The sequence below is a fragment of the Callorhinchus milii genome, unplaced genomic scaffold (assembly GCF_018977255.1).
Source record: "Callorhinchus milii isolate IMCB2004 unplaced genomic scaffold, IMCB_Cmil_1.0 Scaffold1, whole genome shotgun sequence".
In the NCBI taxonomy this organism is placed as follows: domain Eukaryota; kingdom Metazoa; phylum Chordata; class Chondrichthyes; order Chimaeriformes; family Callorhinchidae; genus Callorhinchus; species Callorhinchus milii.
The window spans coordinates 117,725,521-117,753,024 of NW_024704742.1; the positions used below are offsets into that span (position 1 = coordinate 117,725,521).

Consider the following 27,504-nt stretch of genomic DNA (forward strand, 5'->3'; position numbering starts at 1 on the left):
TCCCCACATGAAATCCGCTGTATCACATGTTAAGATAATTATAATTATTATTATGATAAAATCTGAAGCAGGGACTTTCACTTAGTGTCCTGGCAAGCAATCCTTCAGGTTAATTGTTCAATGACCTTATTGTCATGCATGAACTAGCGGCAGTGTTTCCTGCAAAAAAGCAATGTTTATTATTAACAAGCAAAAAAAAAGCATTTCATATAGTACCTTTCACATCAGGAAGATGTCTCAAAGCATCCACAAACAGCCAAGAGATAAATGACCAATTCTATCTGTAGGATAGTAAGCCATGACACCAGGAGAAACAATTTTCTCTTTTCAAATGGGTGCCATGGGATCTTTAACATCTACCTGCGCAGGCAGACAGGACCTTGCTTTAACATCTCATTCCAAGGCAGGCGCCTCTGAAAATGAAGCACATCCCCAGCATACTACACTAGCGAATCAGCCTGGACTATGAACTAAAAGTTCCGACTTGGGGCTTGAAAGCACAATCTTCTGACTTGGAAGCAAGAGTTACTCAGCCAGGCCCACAATGTCACGAATCATATATGAAAAATGAGTGATGAGTACCCTGAAGGTGTTTTCCTGAAAGCTATGGAAATCCAGCTTTAGTTAATTTACAAGTTTGTGAAGTGCCAGTCATAACTATTAGGAATGACTTGTTTGAAGTAAAAATATGACCTATTTTGTTGTGTGTCAGTAAACATAGTTGTTGCGACATTTCTATAGCTTTGCACTCTGTCACTCCTGATAAGCATAATACTTGTCTAAATATTTTTATGGGGAGCCCTTACAGTTATTATTATAATGAAGAATCAGGGGTCAGACAGAACTGAATGAGCAAAGATGGACTTAGTTTGGGAAATCATCAGTTTTTATTATGGGGAGAAGGTTTCAGCTTGCCCTTCCCCCAGAGTCCCTGGCGTGTACAGACTATATTGCTTCACTTTATCAGACCCCACAGATCACCTGAGTTCAAAATCAGTCCTCTTTGCCTCTCTCCCACTCCACCCAGCTCAGGCATACAGTATTCACGCCTCCCTGGTCTACCAGCTGCTAACATACCAATCTCAACAGCTTTCTCTGCAGTATCTCAGACGTCCTTCCACTTCCTGCACAAAGGAGAAACGCTTGGTTTGGTCACCCTGACCATTTCCCCCCTGCTCAGGTCATGACCCAACTGTGCAGCGCCTTGGGACGTCCTCCTGACGTGAAAGGCGCTTTATAAATGGAATCTTGTTGTTGTTGTTGTTGTCACCATATTTATGTGGCACAGGCTCACCCTCTCCAGTATTGACCACCTTAGCATCCTTTCCACACTGCTAGTTACATAATATTGTTTACCAAGTGAGGTAAAACAGAAACAATATTGGGGTTATTCAAGTTGCCATAAAATTATAATAATAATAATAATAATAAATTAGTGACATTCCTACATGTAGATGTACTAGTGGGACAGAAATCCTATTTCAGTATTTCTGCAGTATGGAGTGGTATATTGCAGGTTTGTATTAAAAGTTCCAAGGCAAATTTTCAATATTGTTCATACCATGGGGTCACAATTTCAACAAAATGCTTGGCAGGCACTTTGCTATAGCAATGGAGAAATACATCACTGGGCATGTATTGCACTGAGGTTCTTCTTGTATAAGAAAAGACACAAAAGACAGCCCAAACGTGACAGGCACCCGGGATGGGAGAAAATTGGAGGAAAACACTGAAATGTATTTTATTTAAAGATTGTGGGAAGGAGAAGAACCTTTGAGAAGGAGTTAAGTGGGATTATTTTATCAAAAAGAATGGGACTGCTGGGCATAGTGACATTATTCCTAAAAATATCCTATTTTCTCATGTAAATAAAAGGTCCATAATATTCATCTATTGCCACATTATTGAACCCTGGCCTGTGACAGCCAAGATTTTCTCTCCTCTTCAGACCTAACAGCCGAAGGTCCAACTGCTCTCCAGTGCTGAAATATTTGCTCATTCCAGTCTATACCATCTCTTAAACCTGCAGTTTCATTCAAACCAGATATTTTATCTAACTTTTTTTTTAAAGGAGTTAAATAGTATGGCATTCTTTGTTTTTGCTGGGAGTCAATTCCATTATTTCGCTGTACCAAATTACTTTTTTGGCAGTAAATATGTTATTAATAGTGGCAGGTAATAAATAAATATCTTCTTGGCAGGTATTTGTATTTTTGTTGGTAAATTTACTTACAAACTGCAAATACCTGGTAAGAGACAAATCCAGCCCAAGCGTCCAACCAACTGTTAACATTTTTAATGTTTTCTCGTCTTTGTTTTTTTTAATTTCACACTGATTCTTTCATGAAGCAGTTTCAGTACGAACAAAAAGTTCAAAGTAGAAACTCTAGGGATTAGCAACAAAATAATGAATGTGATAAAGACTGCAGAATATTGAATGAAGTACTTGCTAAGGCAGTTTAATTCCTTCTTTATTTTAATAACAAACATCTGCTTTATTGCAATAATTTAGTCATGCTGCTTTACACACATAACTCTGCAGTGGATCAGTAATAAAAGAAGCATTATTGGCAGATGTGAGTACTTTAATTCTCATGTTATTAGGCATTTCATAAAAAAAAGCTATGTTAACATAATTATCGGAATAGATTTTACATTACATTACCAATTGTTTTCAAATCAGTCCTGAAGTTAACAGTAAGTTGCTTCATGAACCCCACCTGATCTATTCCACCATCGGTGAACTAGTTTACTGCCTCTCTCCCCACCATCAAGGCCCACTTTAAGTCTTATCTTTTCTACCAACACACCAAATTGCATTTATATAGCGCCTTTCATATCAGGAGGACATCCCAAGACCCTGGACATTCAAGGGTTTGCACCCAGGCTGTGAGCTAGAGTCAAGGGGCAGGGGGGGATGGCAGGATTGTAGTGGTGGGAAGATGACTCAAGGTGCAGCCGAAGAGGAAGGTCTTGAGCTGGGTCTTGAAGGAAGCAAATGAGGGACAAGGCAGAGGCCTCTGGGATGGAGTTCTGGAGGGTGGGGGCAGAAAGGTGAAAGGCCCAACATCCGATGGTGGAGTGGGTAGGGCAGGGAACATAGTGCAGGCCAGTACCCACCGAGCAGAGGCAGTGGATAAGTTGGTATGGTTTTAGAAGGTCACAGAGGTAAAGAGGAGCAAGACCATGGAGGGCTTTAAAGGTGAGGACAAGGATTTTAACCTTGATCCTCTGGGGATGGGGAGCCAGTGAAGCCAGGCGGGGATGGGGGTGATCGGGCAATACATGTTTTTGGTCACCTTTCTTTTCCCCTTCCATTTTCTCAGTTAATCCCAAACTCGGGAGCCCAGTCAGCTGTGTCAAGTACTTTGAGATGTCCGTCTTCCTGACATGAAGGTGTTATATGAATGTAAAATTGTTGTTGTTAATGAATGTTTTTGGTAAAGCTCTTAATGGGGTGGTTTTGTGCATTCTTGTTCTCAAATAAAAACCCAGTGGTGGATTAAGGTTAGTAAGTGGCTACGTACAAAATTTATTGCCAATCAGATCAGTACATTTTTGATGGTGTTTGCTAAAAATAAAATAAGCCACGTCTGCCTTTTCAGTTTCTTCAGGCAATGATACAAATCACTATGATATTGAATAACTATGAAGATCTGGATAAAATCTGTAAGGGATCTCAACAACAACTTGAATTTATATAGTGCTCCTCAAGTAGGGTCCCAGAGCGCTTGACAGTGGTGGATTTCAATGCTGAGCCGGGGAGAGGGGGGAGGTGACTGTAGCCACTGTAGAAGAAAAAGGTCTTCAGGCGCGACCTGAAGATGCGAAAATAAGGGGCAAGGCGGAGGGATAGAGGGAAAGTGTTCAAGAGTTTCAGGGCATAGTGGCTGAAAGTGTAGCCACAGATGATAGAACAGACAGCATGAGGGAGAAGCAGGAGGCTGCTGCCAGTGGAGCAGAGGCAGCGGGCAATGGGTTGGGGAATAAGCAGGTCAGAGAGGTAGGGAGGCGCCAGGGCATGAAGGGATTTGAAGACGAATGTGAAGAGTTGCAGGTGGTTGATGTGCAGACTCATTTGTGTGTGAATATATTGTCGCATTCAAATAACACAGAGAAGAGATAGATAGATAGAAGAATTATTCGTTCTTGTCAACACTACTGACAAGAGGCCATTTTTGTGGCCAAATGTTAAGATAATTCAGAAAACTACTAATGTTGCAGAATGAAACAGAACATACCCAGGGACTAGTATAGTACACATAGTGCTATGAGGGAAAAACACATGGGAACAGAAATAGGACATTTGGCCCATTGAGCTAGCTCTGATATTATATTAGCCAATTGTAACTTTTTAACCTATTCAATCTCATTTCCCACCTTTTTACATATGACTTAAAATCCTTACCTTTACAATTATGTCTACAACTATCTGTCCATCTCTCTTTTAAACAATGCTTACAACTATCTGTTTATCTCCCTTTTAAACACAAGTGTTGATTTTGCATCTGTGATCTTTATTCAATAATTGTACAATACTTTTGTATAAATAACTGTTTTCTGGATTTAGTTTTAGACTTAGTTCTAATTTTAAAAAAATTATATTGACCTTTTGGAGAAATATGTGCTTTCTTTGTATTAGTGACATGGTGTCTCTTTGCTGATGATACCACCTGCTACTGGATGCTTAACTTCCCATCTTAACATGCCATTAGCAATGACCAGATCACCGTGGGCAGTTACAGGCAGAATTGGCAACGGGGTGGACAGACAGTTTAATATTTTAATCCCTGACAAAGACCAAGTCATTAACTTGGTCAAGAAAGATTGACATTGATATTGCTCACCAACTTCTATAGAAAGATTGTAAATTCTCTTCAGATATTGATTTTCAGCTCATCTGGTTATCACAATTGATATACACAAGGACAGAAAACAAAAATGAATTTGGCTAGAAAAGCAGAGGGAAGGTCAGCAGTCCCAAAGCAAGGAATACTTGTCATTATTAAGATCTTCGGATTCGGCAAAGCCTGAATGTGTCCAGTACAACAATAACTTGCATTTACATCACAGTTCGGTACCATTCATGTAACAGGTCGCAAAGGGTTTAACAAGAGGAGTGGTGGACAATGAACACATGTGGGTGGAATTTAGTAGTGAATGAATGGTCAGAGAGGTATGTTTGGAAGAGAGAGCAGGGAAAGTGATGCAGAGGACAGCGTAAACTGATGCTTTATTTTTTCACAATAATCTTTTGAGCCATGAGTATAACACTGAGCAATGAGTATAATACTGAATATTAACACTGTAGCTCTGCTTGGCAAACTACAGAACAACATTCGAAAAAAAATCTTTTATACTTGAGCTAAGTGGTTTCTTCATCATAATCAGACAAAATGTATGTTCTTAGTGCATGATCGACTGGTACCTCATCCTCACCCTAAATGGAATGAAAAAATCAAGTTAGAGTAGCAAGTACTAGACAGGTTTTTGACTTTCTATCATACAATAATAGTAATAATCCTTGCATTTGATATAGCACCTTATGACATTGTTGAGACATCGCAAAACATTTCACAGAATATACTGTAAAGCAGATTAACTGTATTTTTGGGGTGAAATGCGGCAGCCAATTGCACACAGTAGCATCCCACAAACAGTCGTGGATTGAGTGACCAAACAACGCCTTCCTGCTATGATTGGTGCTTCTGTGGAATGCTCTACTCGAATGCTCAGATCACTTTATTGTGATACTGTCATTTCTCACAGTGATTTATTCCAGGTTTCTCATTTTTCACATTGATTTGCTGCCCTGCTCTCCTTTCTCACAATGATTTGCTCTAGTGCTTTAATTTCTCACAATAATCTTTTGCAGATCTCTAATTTTTCACATCGATTTGCTCCAATATTCTCATCTCGCAATCGATATACTGTGACTTTTTTGTTCCTCACATTGATTTGTTCCAGAGCTCTGATTCTTCATGTTGACTTAGAGTGACTTTTCCATTTCTCAAATAACTTTGCTTCAAAGCTAAAATGTCTTAGATTAATTTCCTCTGATGCTCGATATTCCTCTTTTCATGAAAAACAAGAGAAAAGCATATTTCATGAATGTAATAAAATGCCTGTTCTCATGGTCACATGAGCAACGGCAATAGTCCAGTGAGAATTGCAATTATATCTCACCATTCATATGCAATAATAGCTCAAAGCACTTCACAGAGATGGTGCTGAACACCAAGCAGGGAGGGTGGGAGAGGGACGAGGAGATGACCCTAGGGATGATCAAAAAGGTAGACTTTTTGAAGTCTTTTGAAGTTAGGTAGAGAGGGGACAAGACACATGGGATAAGGCAGACCCCTGCAGAAGGTACAGTTGTGTGTGGATGTGAAGGGAAGACAGCTGTGATGACCTATTGTGGCCCCAAGTCATTTCAGTCAAATAATCTGCCAAGACCCACCATCACATCTCACCCATCAAAAATGACCATTGGGTGAAATACCAGAGGACAACAAGTACCATTTGAACTATACCCCAGTGAAAGTGAAAAAACATCAAACACCTTCAGGAGGAGGAGGAAGCGGAAGAGGAGGAGGGGAATTTTTTTTGTTTTCATGAGCTCATTGTGTTCGAACATGAGAAATGCAATTCTATTGGCGAAAACAGCCAGCGATAATGTATCTGTGAATATTTTCATGTTCCTGAAGCAGCTAATAAAGCAAGTGGATCTTCCCAAAACATTTCAAAAATCCATGAATGCAGCTGGTGAGGTGTAAAGCACAATGGCAAAAATGCAAAGGAGATTTTTGGCCAATGTCCTACAAGTGGTTGTAGATGTGGTTATGGAATGATACCAGACATGTTTGATTAGAGAACGCAGTTCACTCCACTCCTCATCCCCCTCCAACTTCTGTATTTAAAGACGGAAACCATAGCAATACATGATGTAACATTATCACTGTTAAAATCCAGTTTATGATTGTTTGCTGCCCCACTGTGTTTCTCACATTGATCAGTTCAACTGGATTGTCACGCTGGTTTGCTGGAAATGTCTCATTTCTATTCCTTTAGATTAGGACAATATTATTTATTGCAAGAATTTACTGTAAACTCTGGAACACTCTCCCACAATCCTTCCGCATTGCCCCTTCTCTCCCCTTATCTAAATCCCGCCTGAAATCCTTCCTTTTTGACCGGGCTTATGGTCACCTCCCTGCCCATATGTATATGCATTTCTTCCTCTATTCTGACCTCTTCTTGCTGGGATGTGGTATTATGGGCACAGTTTGCCTCCCTGTATTCTGTCCAAGTGGCCATCGTTTATGTGACAGTAAATAGGCAGTAAATATGTGCAGACCACTCAACTATAAAGAGCATTACAGGCAACAACGACAAAAAAAATTACATTTGTATCGCGCCTTTCACGTTGGGAGCACATCCCAAGAAGCTGGAATGTCAAGCCTAGCTCTGCCCACCCAACTGCCACATACCTGCACATCAAGTTGGAGGACAGAAGCAGGAACTTTTTCCCTCTCTCTCATCCTCAGAAACCAATTTGATCTCTCCATGCAGCCCCAGCTGTGACCAGCAAACACATCATGGAGCGTAATTCTGTCTAACCAGCTCCCAGTCTGTAAGCTGCAGATCCACCCATTACACCACTGGGCGTGCACCTTAAAAATATTTTTTTGGGATATCTCCAAATTTTAAAAGCACTTAAGATTATTTTATTGCAAAACAAAATACAGCTGTGTTTAATGTTTAAGTCACCTTTTGTTATAATCCATCCTGTAGCTCAGTGGTTAGAGCACTTGCCTCGCAAGCAAGAGGACCTGGGTTTGATTCCTGGTCAGGGCAAAACATTAGGCAAGTTTCCTTACTGCATACACCTCTGTTTAACGAACAGTAAGTAGGAACCCGGTTGTCAATCAATTGGCGAATCGCTTTTCTGGGGATAATAATCCCTTCAAAAAAAGTTTAAAAAAGGAATAATTTGGTCACTCAATCCATGACTGTTTGTGAAACACTGCTGTGTTCAATTGGCTGCGCATTTCACCCACAAAATATGCAGTCAATTCACTTTACAGTATATTTTGTGAAGCACTTTGAGACGTCTCAAAGACATGATTAGGTGCTATATCTAATGCAAGGATTATTAATATTATTAATGTTATAGAGATGTCTGTGTCGTGCCTGTTTTGTACACAGTTTGCATATTGACATAGCTTAACCTAGATTTTCATGACAAATTGCTTCTCTTGTGCTTGGGGGACAATATGCAGAACTATCATTATACAGTCTGCAGGGGGAGCTCTAACTGTATAGATCATTTTTTTTCTGCAACTGTATTCACTATAAGTGAACTAGCAGAGTCCAGTACTTCGAAATTAAATGTTTTAGGAGAAATAGAAGCTCAATCAATATTACTAATTATTATTTTCCATAAATGGCAAATTATGAAGTGTCATTCGCAGACATGGGGTCAACTTCCACATGTATGTGGATGACACACAACTATACCTCTCTGCCTCCACCCTTGACTCCAGGATCACTGCTGTCCTGACAGAATGGCTGTCAGACATCAAGTCCCGAATGAGAGCAAACTTTCTACAGTTGAACGTCAACAAGACCGAAGCTCTCCTGATTGGCTCCCGTTAGCACTTCCACACCTCAGGCACTGACAGCATCACCATCCAAGGATACACACTCCACCTCACTGAGTCAGTCCGTACCATGACCTGCTCTGTCTTCTCCCACCTCCGCAACATCGCCCGGCTCTGCCACTGTCTCACAGTGTAGGCCCCCGAAACCCTCATACAGGCATTCATAACATCCAGGCTCAACTACGCAAACTCCCCAATTCCTCCCTCATCCAGAACTCTACAGCCCGTGTCCTCTCCTGCACAAGGCTTCGCGGCCCTATCACCCCCATCCTCGCCCGACTCCACTGGCTTCTCATCACACGGAGGATACAGTTCAAGATCCTGGTCCTCACCTTCAAAGCCCTCCATGGCCTTGATCACCCCTACCTCTGTGACCTCCTAACCATCTACCAACCTGCCCGATCCCTCCGCTCAGCGGGCTCCGGCCTTCTCCACATACCCCACCTCGCCCATCCCATCGTTGGCAGCCGAGCCTTCAGCTACTCAGTCTCCATCCTCTGGCACTCCATCCTGCAGTCCCTCGGCCTCACCCCCTCCCTCGCCTCCTTCAAGACCCATCTCAAACCCTCCTCTTCGATCGTGCCTTCGGTCACCCTTCTTTCCCCCACCCCCGTCCTCCACCCTCCCCGATCCCGACCCCCAGCTCAGGTCTGAAACACTGACAGCGCCTTCCTGACGTTAAAGGTGCTATACAAATGTAATATAGTTGTTGTTGTTGTATCAGCTTCGCAACTGCCCATATCTGGGGCCAGCAGACTGCAGTCTGTGTTCTTTTCAACTATGAATTCTCTCCAGTCATGTATTGGCTCCACAAACCTATGCAATACAATTTTACATTTATAACAACAACAACAACATTACACTTGTAAAGCGCCTTTCACATCGGGAGGACATCTCAAAGTGCTGGACAGACAGAGTTATGGACCTGAGCTGGCGGTCGGGGTGGGGGAGGGTGGAGGGCGGAGCAGGGGGAAGCAGGGAGATCGAAAGCATGGTCGAAGAGGAGGGTCTTGAGATGGGTCTTGAAGGTGGTGAGGGAGGGGGTGACACGGAGACAATGCGGGATGGAGTTTCAGAGGGTGGGGGCAGAGTGGCGGAAGGCTCACCCACCAATAGTAAGGCAAGCAAGCAGGGGATGTGAAGTAGGCCGGAGCGCACTGAGCGGAGGGAGCGAATAGGATGGTAGGGGGTTAGCAGGTTGGAGAGGAAGGGGGGAACAAGACCATGGAGGGCTTTGAAGGTGAGGACCAGGATCTTGAATTGTATCCTCCATGTGATGGGAAGCCAGTGGAGTTGGGCAAGGATGGGGGTGATAGAGTCACGGAGCCTAGTGCGGGAGAGGACACGGGCTGCAGAGTTCTGGATGATCTGCAGCCTGTGGAGGAAGGAGCTGGGGAGGTCGACAAGCAATGGGTTTGCATAGTCGAGCCTCAATGTAATGAAGGCATGTATGAGAATTTTGGCAGTCTGTGGTGTGAGACAGTGCCGGAGCCGGGCGACGTTGCAGAGGTGGGGGAAGGCAGAACGAGTCATGGCGCAAATGTGGGGTAGAAAGCATATAGAGCTAACTTTGGGAGGGTCTCCATCTCACAGCAAAACAAATTCAAGATCCTCATCTTCACATTCAAATCTCCACTGCCTTGCTACACCCTACCCTGACTTCCTGCAACACTACCAACCCAGCCACTTCCTCCGTCAGTAACAATTGTCCTGGTTCATGTCTCCGTGACTCCCTGATCTACCTCACCATTCAAGGGCCATTTTTCAGCCTTTCTGCCCCTACTCGTTGGAACTTCAAAGCCCTTCCGACTCTCCCTCTCTCTCTCCACTTTTAAAGCCCACCTTCGATTTACCTCTCTGACCATGCTTGCAGTTATCTTCCTCCCCATCCCCCTAATCTTTTCAACTTATTGAAAATACAAAAACAATTTACTGTGTTACTTAATTTCTATATAATTCCATGTGCAATAGAAGACATTGTGGACCAATCATTGCTGCCCCTTAACTAGGTTTGCAACTTCACAGCCAACTCCAATAGATTATGTCCTGCAGGACACTCAGTGCTTAATGTCCCAAGCACAATGATCAGGCAGGCAAATATATCACTGCTCGACTGATTTATCAGAACTCAGAGGTTTATAATTAAATGGAACATTTTGTAACTGAACAAAATAACTAACCAGTTTAACTGGAACACATATTTCCTCCAACAGATGCAAACACCAGCCCATTAAACACAGCTTGCTCCAACACACTGAGGGTGGTGTTGCAAAGTTGTTTATTAATTGCACAGTTGCACCCAATGATTTGTAACTTCTTTTTGCTTCTTTCTTCGTCAGTTAAGATCCTCAGTTTCTGTCTCTAACTTCCTGGCCTTTCTCTCAAACTCTCTGAACTGGTGCAGAACTTTTGCCTCCGGTTCGATTTCCAGCTTCCCTTTTTCCCTCATACTCAGTCCCGCACCAAAACTACCTTCCTTCACTTCCACCACATTGGAATTACACAGTAATTAACACAGGAGTTAAAATCCTCTCATGTCTGATTGAATGATACAAGCGATCAAATCAATTTCACCCACAAATTATATAATCAATTCACTTTGCAGTATATTCTGTGAAGCACTTTGAGACATCTCGAAGACTTGATAAGGCGCGATATCAAATGCAATTATTATTATTGTAATCAAATCTATGGAACACAATGCATGTGTTGTTGGGCTGTTCATACATCATCTGTGGTCGGATTGAACAATGTGGATTATATTCTTGGGTCAGTATCCTCAAAAAATTTTCCCTGGACCCATCCCAACCACCACCCCATCTCCTACCTCCCTTTCCTTTCCTTTCCAAAGTCCTGGAATGAATTGTTGCTTCCCAGGATCGCTCCTTCCTCTCCTGCCACTCCCTACAAATCCTTCCAATTGGATTTCCATGCTGCCCACAACATAGAAACAGCTTTGGTCAAAGTCACAAATAACATTTTGTCCATCTGTGTCCAGGGCTTTATGGTGTTCACTTCTATGTGGGGGATAATATGCAGTGCTATCACTATACATTCTGTAGAGGGAGCAACAGAATGTCTCCTTGTCCTCCTTAACTTCTCTGCTGCCTTTGACACTGTTGACCATTCCATCCTCCTCTGCCTCTCTTCTTAGCTCAATCTTCATGGTCCTGTCCTTGCCTAGTTCAATTCTTACCTTTGACATTGTTTCCATTTTGTCTCCCAAAAGTCTGCTTCTCCTCCAGCCAACCCACCATCTCATATGGCATTCCTCAGGGCTTTGTCCTTGGTCCCCTCCTCTTCAATATCTCTATGCTCCCTCTTGGTGACATCATCCGCAGACGTGGGGTCAACTTACACATGTATGCGGATGACACCCAACTCTATCTCTCTGCCTCCACCCTCAACTACAGGACTACCACTGTCCTGACAGAATGTCTATCAAACTTCAAGTCCTGGATGAGAGCTAACTCCAGTTGAACGTCAACAAGACCAAGGCTCTCTTGATTTGCTTCCGTCAGCACTTCCACACCTCAAGTGCTGACAACATCACCATCTATGGATGCACACTTCACCTTACTAAGCCAGTCCGAAACTTTGTTTAACGCTCAATTGTTCTTCCTACCCCACATTTGTGCCATGACTCGCTCTGCCTTCCCCCACCTCTGCAACATCGCCCAACTCAGCCACTGCCTTAGGCCACCGAAACCCTCATACATGCCTTCATTACATCCATGCTCAACTATGCCAACTCCCTGCTTGTCAACCTTCTCAACTCTTCTCTCCATAGGCTGCAGATCACCCAGAACTCTAGCTGCAGCTCCCCCTACCTTTGTGACCTCCTAACCCCCTACCAACCTACCCCCTCCCTCCACTAGGCGGGCTCCAGCCTGCTCCACATCCCCGCATCACTCTCCCCAACATTGACGGCCGAGTCTTCAGCCATTCTGCCCCAACCCTCTGGAACTCCATTCCACAATCCCTCCGCCTCACCCCCTCGCTTGCCTCCTTCAAGAAACTCCTCTTTGACTGCGCCTTCAGCCATCCTCCTTCCCCCCCTGCCCTCCACACTCCCCGATCCCAATCTCTGGCTCAGGTCCGAAACACTGACTGTCCAGCACCTCAGGGCGTCTGGTAAAATGCTCTTGAGCATTATCCCCTTTAACTTTGTCCTCCCGACATGAAAGGCACTATATAAATGTAATTTTGGTGTTGTTGTTCCTACGTTGTAGTGTCTCAACACCCTTAATAGTGGTGGAGCTTGACTCCAAGCAATGAAGAGAGGGCAAGTGACTGTAGGCAGAGTCAAAGAGGAAGGTGTTCTGGTACAATCTGAATACAGGCAAGAAAGGGGCAAGGCAGAGGGACTGAGGCATTGAGCTCCAGAATTTCAGGGCGCAGTGGCTGAAAGCATGCCCATTGATAGTTGAGCGAAGGGGACGAGAGACATATAACTAGCATATAATTTGAATCTGGTATGCTCTGTTGTCTTTAGAAGGATGTTCGCCGGCTACATCACCTTAACCTGCATATTGTGTCAGAAAAACATTACCAGCCGTGTCAATCTCACACAAAGTAGTTCTGAACAGTACCCAATGCTTTTAGAAACATACCATCATGAGATCAAAAAATACCAGAGTACATAACTATCTCTTATAGACGCAACATTTTCGCAAATGCCATTAGTGAAAAGTATAGAAAAATACTATTACAAGATAGATAAAACTTGCACACATAAATATCATTTAAGTTATATAACAGCTTATTTTTATTAAGAAGGGAATTCAACTTGAAAGATTGTTGCAAAGATAATAGATTAACAAGTTGGGGGAAGGGTTGTTTTTATGGCTGTCTGCCAAGAATATCCCAGAGGATATTGGTCATTCGCTTTTTGATTGTTTGCGGAAGTAATAATCCCTCAAGAAAAAAAGACAATAAGAATTTGGTCATTTCAATCCACAACTGTTTGTGGGACACTGCTGTGCGCAATTGGCTGCCGCATTTCGCCCACAAAATATACAGTCAATTCACTTCACTGTGAAGCGCTTTGAGATGTCTAGAAGACATGAAAAGCACTATATCAAATGCAAGGATTATTATTATTATTATTATTGCTGTGTACAAATTATCTGCCACATTTGCCCATAAAATACACAAATTTACAGTAAATCCTATGAAGCGCTTTGAGACATTCCCCTAATGTAAAAGGTATTATATCAAATGCAAGGATCATTATTATTACAAAAAAGCAGCGTTGTACACCATAGCTTCCTCCATGATAGATGGAGAACTTGTCTGTTGCTCCCTTGCATCTTTGACGGAAACCTGCCCATTTTGAAGGAAATTGTTGAAAGCATTCATCCAAACCAGTTCTAGGGGAAAGTGCCATTGGTTTGAAGACAAGAAGATGGCACGGGAATAGTTGGGGGGAAGGAAACAGTTCCAATTATATCTACAAATAGTCCTCATCCACTAATTTACTTAACTCCACAAAGAATTCCCTTTGTTAATGAGGTGTGACCAATTACTTATAAAGTCTTATTGATTGTTTCTTATTGCTATGTGTGCTGTTTGATAGCATCTGGTAAAATGCTCTTGAGCATTATCCCCTTTAACTTTGTTATACAAATTGATCAATAATTCCTGATTAATGTTTCACTCATTTTATGAACATCGGAATGGCCTTTGCTATCTAGTTACCTGGTACTATATGGTATCAGCCTGGCTTAGTTGGTAGGACTCTAACCTCAAAATCATACGTTTGTGGGTTCAAACCCCATGTCAAGAGTTTGAATTCATATGGAGCCCACAAACAGTGAATGACCAATTTTATTTGAGGGATTGTTGACCAAGTCATCGGGAAAAAATTCCTAACTTTTGTCATGGCATCTTTAATGTCCACCTGAATGGGAAGACAGGACAGTTTAACCCCTCACCCAACAGATGGCACCTCTAACAATGAGCACTCCCCCAGTATTGTAGCGTGTGTTATTCCATCTTAGTCAAAATGAAGTGACAACATTTCAGTTTTAAATTCTAGACCAGCTTTTAATCAATTATTTTAGTATCTGGTGAAGAACCCTGGGATCTCCCTGGCAATGTCTGAATTGTCCAATTGAGGCTCGAAGCCTCTGAACGAGCAGGAAAATTAGATTTCAGGCTTGGGTTGAGCAGCGATTCTGTGTTCCTTTGCCAGATAATGTCTGAAAAAGAATTATTAAACAAAATAAATAAATTTAAAAGTACCGGATTCCTTAAAAGTCATTCTAAAGGTTAGAATTTAAAAGTGAAATACCTTCTCATTGTTTAAACCATGATAGTGTGGAAAGAGCTGAAATGAAAGAGATGGGAGAAACTATTCTCCAGAGGTCAGAGGGGTATTCAACCCCAAGCAATCGTTTGGTCTTAAATAAAAAACTACCTCAGATTCTCTTCTGGTAACAGCTGTTGCACAGCAATAGTTATCATGTCGGATGGTTATAAACTCTGCAGATACTGAGAAATCCAGAAATCGAATTATCTCAAGAGATATTCCATCAAATCAGTATTTATTTTTTTACATGCCAGGAAGCATCGTGAAAAGAAACATAAACTTGGCAGTAGTCTTGAAACTTCTTCACTGTCATATCCACCATTTGGTGCCTCTAGGTTTTGGACAGTAAGAATAAAAGAAAAAAAAGTGCTTAACAGTGTGGTCTGCTGAAGACCTTTCTTTTCGACTGCGCCTTTGGTCACCTTCCCCCCCCCCTCCCCCGGCTCGGTTCCGGGATCCATTTTCTGTGAAGCGCTCTGAGACACCGTCCGGCGTGGAGGGCGCTATATAAATCCAAGTTGTTGTTTTTGTTGTTGATTAGTCTAATTTGCTATTTTTTCTTGCTTGATTCTTTAATAACGATTCTGAGCCACAAATAGCAACTATTTCCAGTTATCTGGAGTATGGAACGCCATCTCACAGGAACTTCACTGTGGCTAACCTTCTGACTCAGATGCGACTCTCAACTAAGCCAATCTGATATCAAAGATTCCCTGTAGAAGACAACAGACAATTTGGACTCCAGTTACATCAACAAAGTATACTATGCTTGACATTAAACATAATTTGTGAAAACATTTCATGTCATGATAAAATGTTCATGAAAAGTTCTGTACAAGATCATTTGTGTTTTCTTACTTGTACTCATATATGCAGTATACAAATGAAGCATGAAGCATAGGGTGGGAGTGTTTTTTTTCACAGGAACGTTTTTTTGTCAATTATTAATGACTACATTTTCCATCTGTTCATGATATCATAGGGTGCAGTTGACAGTGCTGTTTGTCTTAGGTATATTATATTTCTGCTTTATGATTATTGCTGTCAGTTCATTTAAACATTACTTCCATCAAATCTGAATTTCGTGCATTGACTTCATGACTGACAACAAATTGTTTTCAAAATGTAAAACACTGTATACTTAAAGTGGAAGTCTGGTGAAAAGGGCTGATGAGAACATCCCCTGGTTCACATATAATAACTTTACATGATATGAAGCCTCTTCATTTTCGTTAGTTCATCCAAAGTGTTCTTTATAGATGAAGTGAATTGGAGGTCATGAACAGTTTACACGAATAGTTTCCAAACTGGTGAACAAACAGGAGTGTATTTAAACACGCTGTCCTATTATTTGCTAAAATTCTCTCACTCCAATGTAATGTTAGCTGGTTTTAAAACATTGAAATCCTACTGCTAAATACATGATGAAAGTTATTAACCTCAGTGAACTCTATAAACATGAAAAATCAATACTGTAGGCTATTTGCCAATTTTCTTATCTTTTAGAAAGTTTAAAATATTTTGGTTGAGGTCATTTTTGCTTTAGCTACTTTTTCCTTTCAATTGTTTGCTGTGTATATATTCTAACAGGATATTTGGCATCACTTGTGGAGGATTTAGTGAATTTGCTGCAAGATATTTAGGAAAGTCAGAACCATAGAGAGATTTACTAGGATGATAACAAGGATGAGTGCTTTGATATATGTGTAGAGACGAGAGGAATTGGATGTATTTTCATTGGAACAGAAAAGGATGAGGGGAGATCTGATAATAATAAAATAATAATCCTTGCATTTGATATAGCGCTTTTCACGTCCTCTAGACGTCCCAAAGCGCTTCACAGAATGTACTGTAAAGTGAATTGACTGTATATTTGTGGGCGAACGCGGCAGCCAATTGCGCACAGCAATGTCCCACAAACAGTCATGGATTGAAAATGACCAATTTATTATTGTTTTGTTTTTTGTAGGGATTAATATTAGGCGTGTGGAGTAGGAAAAGGTCTTTAAAATTACGAGGGGCTTTGATAGAGTAGACAGGGAGAAATACTTCCTCTGGTTGGTGGGTCAGTGACTGGAAGGTATCAAATTAAGATGATTAGCAAGGGAGCAAAGGGGAAGATTGTGAGCATTATTTAATAATCCTTGCATTTGATACAGCACCTTACCACATCTTCAAGACGTCTCAAAGCGCTTCACAGAATATCCTGCAAATTGTAGTGACTGTGTTTTGTGGGCGAAACGCGGCAGCCAATTGCGCACAGCAGCATCCCACAAACAGTCGTGGATTGGGTGACCAAATTTATTATTACTATTTTTTGAAGGGATTATTACCACCGGAAAGTAAACCACCAATCGACTAAGAAGCGGGTTCCTACTTACTGTTACGTAACAGAGGCATGTGTGTATGTGGAGTAAGGAAACTTGTCTAAGGTTTCGCCTTGTTTTAGTTGGTTTGACTCCAGCAATACCCCAATCATCCACAGACATGGGGTCAACTTCCATATGTATGCAGGTGACACTCAACTCTATCTTTCTGCCTCCACCCTCAGCTCCAGGACCACTGCTGTCCTGACAGACTGCCTGTCGGACATCAAGTCCTGAATGTCAACAGGACTGAGGCCCTCCTGATTGGCTCGTGACAGCACCCCTGCTCTGGCAGCATCAACCTCCATGGTTGCACACTACAACTCACCAAGCCAGTCAGGAACCTAGGTCTCTTGTTCGACCCTCAACGTCTTTTCTTCCCCACATTCAAGCCATGACCTGCTCTGCCTTCCCTCACCTCCATAACATCGCCAGTCTCTGCCACTACCTCACCCCTCAGGCCGCTGAAACTCTTGTTCATGCCTTTATCACCTCCAGGCTCAACTATGCAAACGCCCTGCTTGTCGGCCTTCCCAACTCCTCCCTCCACAGGTTGCAGATCATCCAGAACTCTGGAGCCCGTGTCCTCTCCCGCGCCAAACTCCGTGACCCCCATCTCCCCCACTCTCGCCCGACTCCACTGGCTCCCTATCCTTCAGAGAATCCAGTTCATGATCCTGGTCCTCATCTACAAAGCCCTCCATGGCCTCGCCCCACCCTTCCTCTGTGACCTCCTAAACCCCTACCAACCCGCCCACTCCCTCCGCTCAGCCGTCTCTGGCCTGCTCCACGTCCCCTGACCCACCCGCCCCACCATTGGCAGGAGAGCCTTCAGCCACTCTGCCCCCAACCTCTGGAATGCCATCCCCCAATCACTCCGCCTCGCCCCCTCCTTAGCCTCCTTCAAGTCCCGCCTCAAAAGCATCCTCTTCGACCATGCGATCGGCCACCCCTTTCCCCTCCCTTCCCTTCTCCTGCCCTGCCCTGACCCCAGCTCAGGTCTGAAATGCCGTACACAGTCCAGCACCTTGGGACATCCTCCCGATGTGAAAGGCTCTATACAAAGGTAATCTTGTTGTTGTTGTTGTTGTTGTTGTACTTTCTGTAATTAGGTAAACAGGATACATCCCTCCGGGGAGAGAGTGTGCATACCATTCCAACAATCTGTCTCTGGGATTTCCATGTGTAGGTGGGATGCATGGAAATCTCAGCTTGGTTTGGATACTCTTAAGCATTGGATAGGCCAGGGCTCCCTCTGCCTCCTTGTCCTCTTGGACCTCTCCACCGCTTTTGACACAGTCGATCACGCCATCCTCCTCCACTGCCTTTCCTCCATTCTCCACCTCAGTCCTACCTCACGAACCGCCAGCAGTACATCTGCACAAATGGCTTTACTTCCCGCTCTCACCCGGTTATCTGCGGGGTACCCCAAGGATCCATCCTTGCCCCCTCATCTTCCTAATCTATATGCTCCCTCTTGGGGATGTCATCTGCAGACATGGGGTACACTTCCACATGTATGTGGACGACACCCAACTCTATTTTTCCACCTTACTTTGTGACCCCCCAGTCCCCTGATGTTCTGTCAGCCTGCCTGTCTGACATCAGGAGCTGGCATTCTTACCCGCACCAAACTCCGTTCCCCGATTACCCCAGTCCTTGCCAAACTGCACTGGCTGCCTGTCCCAGAGAGGATCGACTTCAAGATCCTCACCCTTGTCTTCAAATCCCCCCATCTTCTGCACTCCCCTACCTCTGACCTCCTCTCTCCTCACACAGTGCCTGTTGCCTTTGCTAAACTGTGTCTGGCCTCCTCCTTGTCCCCGAATCCTCCGCTCCACCATCAGCAGCCATGCCTTCAGTCACTATGCCCCGAGGCTCTGGAACTCCCTTTCTCACTGCCTTCGCCTCGTCCCCTCTCTTCCTATTTTCAGGTCTCAGCTGAAGACCTTTCTTTTCGACCGCGCCTTTGGTCACCTTCCTCCCCCTTCCCCTGGCTCGGCCCCGGGATCCGTTACTGTCAAGCGTTCTGAGACGCCGTCCGGCATGGAGGGCGCTATATAAATTCAAGTTGTTGTTGTTGTTGTTGATAGGTTTCCGAATGTGTCAGACACTCCCTGACCAAAAAAAAAATTGATGTCTGGAAACCTGGCGGATCAGCTCCATGAGAGATGACTTCTGCTTGTGATCATTCGTATCTTCAATTCTCCATAAAACCTAGAAACAAAATAGTGCAGATATGCTTTGGTTCAATGCAAACATATGCACAGCAATGAACTTGATGGTAACGGCTTATCTTCTATCTGATCAAAGGTGTGGTAGGGCCATCTTCCATGAGATCATGATACAGGCAGCAGTATTTGAGATGTTAACAAACACTATATATTCTTACACTTCTGTGATGACACAGTACCTGATAGCAGCACCAGGTGTTACAGGCTATAGTTTCGAATCCTGGTCTGTACTGAGCTGTCTGACCTTAGAAGGGATAGGACCTGGTTGTGAAACCCACTGCTCCTCACACATTTCCTGGTAGAGACTATCAAAGCAAATAGATACATTAATTATCACCATTTGCATGAAGCACCAGAGGGTAATTAGAGCCCTGGAACCATACTCCATTGGAAGAGAAAAGTTGTCAAATACTTTGAGGAAAGGAGGGGAAAAAATTAGAGGATAAAAAATTGGCAGAGAGAAAAAGACATGTTTACACCAGGAGCACAGGAACATTCCAGGTATCCAAATATAGAATTTACCCCTATATGCTGAACTAAGGATAGTGGGACAACAACAACTTGTTATTAATATAGCACCCTTCATTTAGGGTAGCATTTCGGATTGATAGAGCATAATATCCAGCAAAACAAATTAGCGACCTGGAAGTGAATGAACATCTGGGGCCAATGAACAAATGAACAAAGGAATGGCAAATGGATTTTAATATGAGTTAAGATGAGGCATATTCAAAGGAGAAATAGCAGTCATGTGAGGAGGGGAGAAAAAAAGAGAAAATTGGTAAATATTAACTACTTAATATTAACATTACTTAACTTAAGGAAATATTTACTGTCAATAAATACGTTTTTGACAGAATATTTATTGTTAGTATCAACAAATTTTCCATTCATAATCCAAATACAATGTGACCCCACTATATTCTGTTTCTGTTTTGTGTGGGTTTATATATAACATATGAACACCCACAGAATATGAAACTGAGGATATCCTCATAGACATCATCCTCATAGACATCATCCATTATGCTGGATTCCTCCATACGGTATGTAGGCACAGAAAGTCTCCTGATATCAACAGCATCCCCAGACATTTTTGGAAATATTCACAATTTAACTATTTTTCACAGTTCTGAACGATCTTAAAACTAAAATGTTTTTTATTGTTAGGATTAGGATTAACATTTGGCTGGATATTCCAGCTAGCCGGACAGGATCTCCCCCATCAGTTTGGTTAGCTGGGGGTTGATTGTATTAGGCATGGATTGGCCAGAGCCAAGGGGAGACACAAGATTGTGTGTTGGGTTACTGCTGGAGTCCAACTAGCTAAAACTGAAGCATGTCATTGTCTGGCAAGGTTTCCCACTGCTTGGCTAGCTATAAACACCTACCAGTTAGGGCTTTGGCTTGCAGGGTTAACAGGAGCTGAATTGGAAGAATCCCCACCCCTAGCGACTGGTCTGCTCTTCCAAGTCCTGCTGATGAGTCAGGCTGTCTGAGCTGTCATCAGTAGTGCCCTGGAATACTGCAGACCCGCCTGGTTCAGGAACTGGATTACCAAGACCATCACAGAGATCAGAGATTATGACATTCCATTGCCATACAAAGCTACTTTGGAGCTAGTTCAGCTCCAAGAAGACCCCATGCCCCACCAAAGGGATAGTCACCGCAGACACGGGGTAAACTTCCACATGTATGCGGACGACACACTTTGTGTCTACTTTGCCTCCTCCAGCTGCGACTCCAGGTCCGCCGATGTTCTATCAGCTTGTCAGGCAAACATCAAGACCTGGATGAGTGCAAACTTTGTGCAGCTCAATGTGGACAAGATGGAAGCCATACTCCTTGGCTCCCATCAACATCTTCACTCCTGCGGATCTGAACTCCTCATCCTCCCTGGGCTCTCCCTCAGACTCAACAAATCAGTGCGCAATCTAGGCACCCGCTTCGACCCCCAGCTGTCCTTCCTTCCCTGTATCCAGTCCGTGACCAGGACCCCTTCATCCACCTCCGCCACATTACTCCTAATGCAGCCGAAATCCTCATGCAGGCGTTTGTCATCTCTCACCTGGATTACTCAAATGCACTCCTCACTAATCTCCCCAGCTCCACTTTTCAAAAAAGCCAGCTCATTCAGAACTCTGCCGCCCACATACTGACCTGGACCAAACTCCTTACCCACATCTCACCGGCTCTGGCCAGGCTCCACTGGTTCCCCATCACCGAATGGATCGACTCACAGGCACCTCCCTACCTCTCCGACCTCCTCACTCCCCAACCTACCACCCGGCGCTTCCGCTCGACTGGTGCCAACCTCCTGCTTATCCCTCACACCCTCCACTCCACCATTGGCAGTCACACATTCAGCCACTCTTCTACGAAACTCTGGAAAACTCTCCCTCAATCCCTCTGCCTTGTCCCCTCTCTCCTTTTTTCAAGTCCTGCCTGAAAACCATCCTTTTCGGATGGTTACGTGCTTACGGTCATCTCCTGCCCCGACTCGGAGTCAGGCTCCGCCATTGTTAAGTGCTCTGAAATGCTACCCTGCATGGAGGGCGCTATATAAGTACAAGTTGTTGTTGTCATTAGTTGGTTATTTGACATCCAACAAGTGTGGTTGAGCCTTCATACTCTGTCGAAACATATAGGCATCAAAACTGTATCAAGCTTCACCACTGTTAAGATCTCCAAGACACTACCCCATGTGAAGGGCATAATATAAATGCAAATTGTTGTTGTTGTATCTGGATTTATTGCCCCAATAGAAAGTGTTGCAAATGGACTCTGACAAATTTATGACATTTCAGGCAATTCAACCCCTTTATAGAGAAATATGGCTCAGAAAGGTGGTCAGTCATAGAGCAGAAACTCAAAGCATTCCCCTCCTCCCTAATGGAAGTCTCTTTTACAGCATAATCACCCTCGAAAGGCATATAACTCAAGCAATAGAATTCTGTTTTGATGACTTGACCTACTAATCGGTAAGCAATGTATCACCTGGATATTGTGCCGTGTTTATAAATGTACTTTGCAGATTGCATTACATCCATTAAATCCATTGTGTTGTCATTGCAAACTGCAATAAACCAATGCTAAAAAGACTGAAGATAAGTATAAACTTGGAATATACTCTATGTTGATGTCACAAACCCAGTGGAATCGATATGGGAAAAGGTTGGAGCTATTTGTTGTCTTTCTGATTATTTTAAATGTTCTATTCCCCTTATGTCACATTCATCCATTTAAACCTTTGATCTATTGGATGTTCAATCTGTGATTGTTTAGGTGTAATCTGTTTCATCTGGATATGCTCTGTATGATATTTCTGGTCTCAGAAGCGTACTTTAATAATAATCCTAATCCTTGAATTTGATAGAGCACTTTTCATGCGAGGAAGATATGCTTCACAGAATTTTCTGTACAGCACAACCATTTTGTAGGCGAATGCAGCAGGTAATTTACACACAGCATTAAAATAAAAATTAAAATGTTTAGATAATTTTGATACAAATTGATCATTTGGCTTTAAGCATTACAGTTAAGTATTACTAAAACACTTGATAATTTTAACACGTTGATTGAGATAGTTCATAAAGCATGCCTAGTGAGCATAACATGTGGCATCATGGTGATTAATGGGTGCCTGAGGCCTGAACATTACCTTGTCTTAACCTGTAAACCATCTTATCTTAAATTTCAAATCGGGTAAAATTGTGGTAGATTCTTTAATTCAGTCTTGATTTGGAAGTTGGTTTTGTGCCTTTCTTAACATTTAATACTGTTTGTTACAATACAAACTATCAATATTACTTAGACTGTAATAGGGTAAAGTTCCTGGATTGTTAGCAGAAGCATCAGGGGAGAGGTTTCAAGGAATTTATTCATTTAGAAGGTTGTTAAGGTGTGGGATTCAATATCATAAGTGGCTGAGGGAATGGATCAATACAATCATTCAGAAGAGAACCTGAGAAATAAAAATATTAAAGGATATTGGAAAAAAGTAGGAAAGTGGGAATATTAAAAAAGGTGATTTAAAAACCTGAGATAGCAATGGCACAAGATTTGATGGGCCAAGTGGCTTCCTTCTGTGCTGAAAATTTCTCTGTCAAAAACAAAGGTGCTTCGTTGCTTTAAAATAATCTGGCCAAGTTGTGGTCAACACAGTCGATCAAGCCATCTTCCTCCACCACTTTTCCTCCCTCATCCACCTTAGTGGGACTGCACTCACATGATTCGAGTCCTACTTAACTGCCAGAACTTCATCTCAGCCAGGGTACCCAGGGCTCCATCCTTGGCACTCTTCTTTTCCTCATCTACATGCTCCCTCTCACCAATATCATACGCAGATATGGGATCAACTTCCACACGTATGCGAATGACACCCAAATCTACTTCTCCACCTCCAGGTGCAACTCCCAGTCTGCTGATGTCTTATCAACTTGTTTGACGGACATCAAGGCTTAGATGAGCACAAATTTCCTGCAGCTGAATATCGGCAAGATGGAAGCTATACTCTTTGTCTCCCATCAACGTCTTCTCTCCTGCGGGTCTGATCTCCTCAACCTCCCCAGTCTCTCCTTCAGACTCTTCAAACCCATGCACAACTTAGGTGCACAACGGAATGTCAATCCCCAGCTTTCCATTCTACCACACATCTGCTTCCTGACCAGGACCGCTTTTTTCTACTTCCGTCACATTGCCCGCCTCCGACCACACTTCACAACGGAAGCAGCTGAACACCTCATCCACGCCTTTGTCACTTCCCGGTTGGACTATTCCAATGCCCTCGATGGTCTCCTCAGTTCCAACGTACACAAAATCCAATTAATTAAAAACTCCACTGCCCGGATACTCACCCGCACAAAATTCTGTACCCCCATCACACCAGTCCTTGCCAGGATCCACTGGCTCCCAATCACCGAACAGATCGATTTCAAGATCGTCTCACTCGTTTACAAATCACTTAATTCCCTCGCACCTTCCTACCTATCCGACCTGCTTATCCCCCACTCCACCACCTCCGCTCGGCTGGCTCTGGCCTCCTATTTGTCGCTCGTGCCCCCATTCTACCATTGGTGGCCGTGCCTTCAGCCACTGTGCCCCAAAATACTGGAAGCTCTCTCCCTAAATCCTTCCGCCTTGCTCCCTCCCTCCCTCCACACCTAAAGACCTTCCTTTTTGATCGTGGTTACGGTCACCTTCCCCCTCGTTCTGCCCCTGGCTCACTGTCAGACTCCGTCACTGTGAAGCGCTCCAGGCCGCTACCCGGTTTGAAAGGCGCCGTATAAATGCAAGTTGCTGTTGTTGAGATAATTGATCTATATATATAAAAAAAAGACATTTTCCACTCCGGTAAAAAGTATTAAAATTTCTTGGGGTTAAATTTAATGTGAGATTTTCCATTGGAGTCCTGTAGCTCAGTGGTTAGAGCACTTGCTTTGCAAGCAAGACACCTGGGTTCAATTCCAGGCAGGGCGAAACCTTGGGCAAGTTTCCTTACTCCACACACCTAATAATAATCCCTCCAAAACCCCAAACAATAATAAATTGGTCATTTTCAATCTACGACTGTTTGTGGGACATTGCTGTGCGCAATTGGCTGCCGCGTTCGCCCACAAATATACAGTCAATTCACTTTACAGTATATTCTGTGAAGCGCTTTGGGACGTCCTCCCGACGTGAAAAGCGCTATATCAAATGCAAGGATTATTATTATTATTATTATTATTATTTAGGAATGACCCAATGAAGTGTTATGCTGGATACATCCAGCAAACATAGCAAAGCAACCAGAGGGACACTAGGACCTGAAGGGCTGGTTCGAAGTGGGAGGAGAAGGCTGAAGATACAGAACTTCTGTTTGAAGGAAATCTGAATTCCCAGGATTAAAGGTGTAGCCAGACTGTTAGAAGGTAGAGGAGCACTGGGCACAGTGTAAGACACATGCCCACGAAAAATGGTTGGTCTTTGTCGGCGTGTGAGGGAGTAACTAAGCGAGGCCGGAGTGAAGGTATACTTTGGATCCAGTGTAAACTTTTCTCCAGTAAAATTAGAATGAATGTGGACAACGGACCGCACAAGGAGGTGAGTGGAGCTCGTGGGTCATCTTAAATACTGACTCAACACACAGCAAATCTCGGTGTGAGAGCGTCACATCAAAACGTCTGATGTTATCAAAACATTTATCGATGTGTATGGAATGTTGTTTGTGTGTTGGGGTTGGGGGTGACACAGAGAGAGAGAGAGAGAGAGAGATTGATATTGATAGTACAGGATTTTAAAGGTCTCCTTTGAGATCTGTTGAAGATGCACCAGATTTGACATTTCCTCAAAACAGCCAAAGTCACAGTGTTAAATACTATACCCTGGTCCGGGGAAGAGGAACATAGTTGTATTTAACTTTAAACCCAGAGCACTCACAAAAAACATTCTTACATCATCCAGGAGATATTCCACCCTTAATTATCCCAGGCTGCAAAGGTTGGCAACATGTAGCAATTTATTGTAACAAACAAAGATAAATAAACATCTTTAGATCTGTATACAAATACCTTCTACTCGTTACTGAATTCACTTTTTTTTTAAATCATTTGTGTTTCTTTGATTTCCCGGATTCATTTTAAGTCTAATTATGAATCATTTTTCCCAATAAGAGTCTAAATGTTTCACGTTTACTTCTGTTATAAAGGCTAAAAGTTGATGGGTGCATTAGTTAAATGAAATTTTGTGATATTCAATCAAAATACTGTATGATATGCCACAAAAGTACAAAGCGGAATACTTGCTTTAATACAGTATGAAATAATTGAACTTGGTTGTTGCTTGACGCCATGGATGTTGGAATGGTTTTTAGTTTTTATTTTACCCTCCAAAGCAATCGTTATTGACCCCTTTATTAGTTGTCATTTTGACTCAGTTGCTTGCATTTTTACCTCTGGGTCAGGAGGTCATAGGATCAAGACCGGCTCAGGACTTCAACTCACAGTCAATGCTCACACTCTATGTGATGCTGCATTGTCAGAAGTGCTGACTTTTGAATGAGAGTACAAAGTCGCATCTGCCTGTTCTGGTGGACATTAAATTGTCCTATGACTCTGTTTCAAAAGAGAAAGGATTTTCTCCTGGTGTCCTGGCTAACAATTCTCCAGCTAAGTTGGTCATTCACTTCAGAGCTGTTCTGGGGACCTTGCAAAACGTGGTTCTCTAAAACAGAAGAGTGCTTATAACATTCAAATGTTAGAAAGCACTTTACTGATAATTGCAATTAATTGTAGTAACTTTATATTTGTAGACGAATGCGGCAGCCAAAGAAGCACACAGCAAAGTCGCAAAGCAGCCATGAAGTGAATGACCAGTTTATCGGGGGATTTTTGTCCAGGACACTGGGAGAAACTCCCCTTTTTGAATGGTGATATAGGATCTTTAACATCTATCTGAAAAGGCAGCTCAGGTCTCCTGTTATTGGCATGTGTGCAGGATGGCACCTCAGTTGTTGCAGCATGTTGGATTGTTAGCTGAAACTACTTGAACCATAACCTTTTGTTCCAGATGTGAGTGTTTCAACTAAGCCAAGGTGACAACTCAAAATAGCTTCCCAGCCATATCAACCGAAATGGAGGTCTGATCTTGAAATTTACTTTACAAAACAATTCAATAATGTAAATAGGTTAAAAGAAAAAGTAAAATAATCATTATTTTAGAGGCAAGCTAATGGAAGCTCACTAAAAATAAGAGTCCAACACAAATGTAGGCTAACTGTCTATTATTACGTGATCCAGCAAAATTATGCTATTACATTAATTCACAGGCAAAGAAAATGTCAAATCTAGTTAAAAATCTCCAGCAAAATTTAAATACTTTTCTACCTTCATTATTGTAGCCTGTTGATTGTAGACCTGCTGACTCCCTACCAACCTGCCCGCTCCCTC

General features: G+C 42.9%; 1 long non-coding RNA gene across 2 annotated transcripts; it reads right to left on the reverse strand.

Moving 5' to 3' along the window:
- Positions 1-5,216: 5,216 nt before the first annotated feature.
- On the reverse strand, positions 5,217-27,504 carry LOC103186391. Of its 2 annotated transcripts, XR_488747.1 has the most exons (3): positions 27,442-27,504; positions 19,491-19,559; positions 5,217-5,440 (listed from the first exon to the last, which is right to left on the reverse strand). It is a non-coding gene; the product is annotated as an uncharacterized LOC103186391 (long non-coding RNA). The 2 variants fall into 2 exon arrangements; XR_488748.1 differs by lacking the exons at positions 5,217-5,440; positions 19,491-19,559 and adding an exon at positions 14,685-14,866.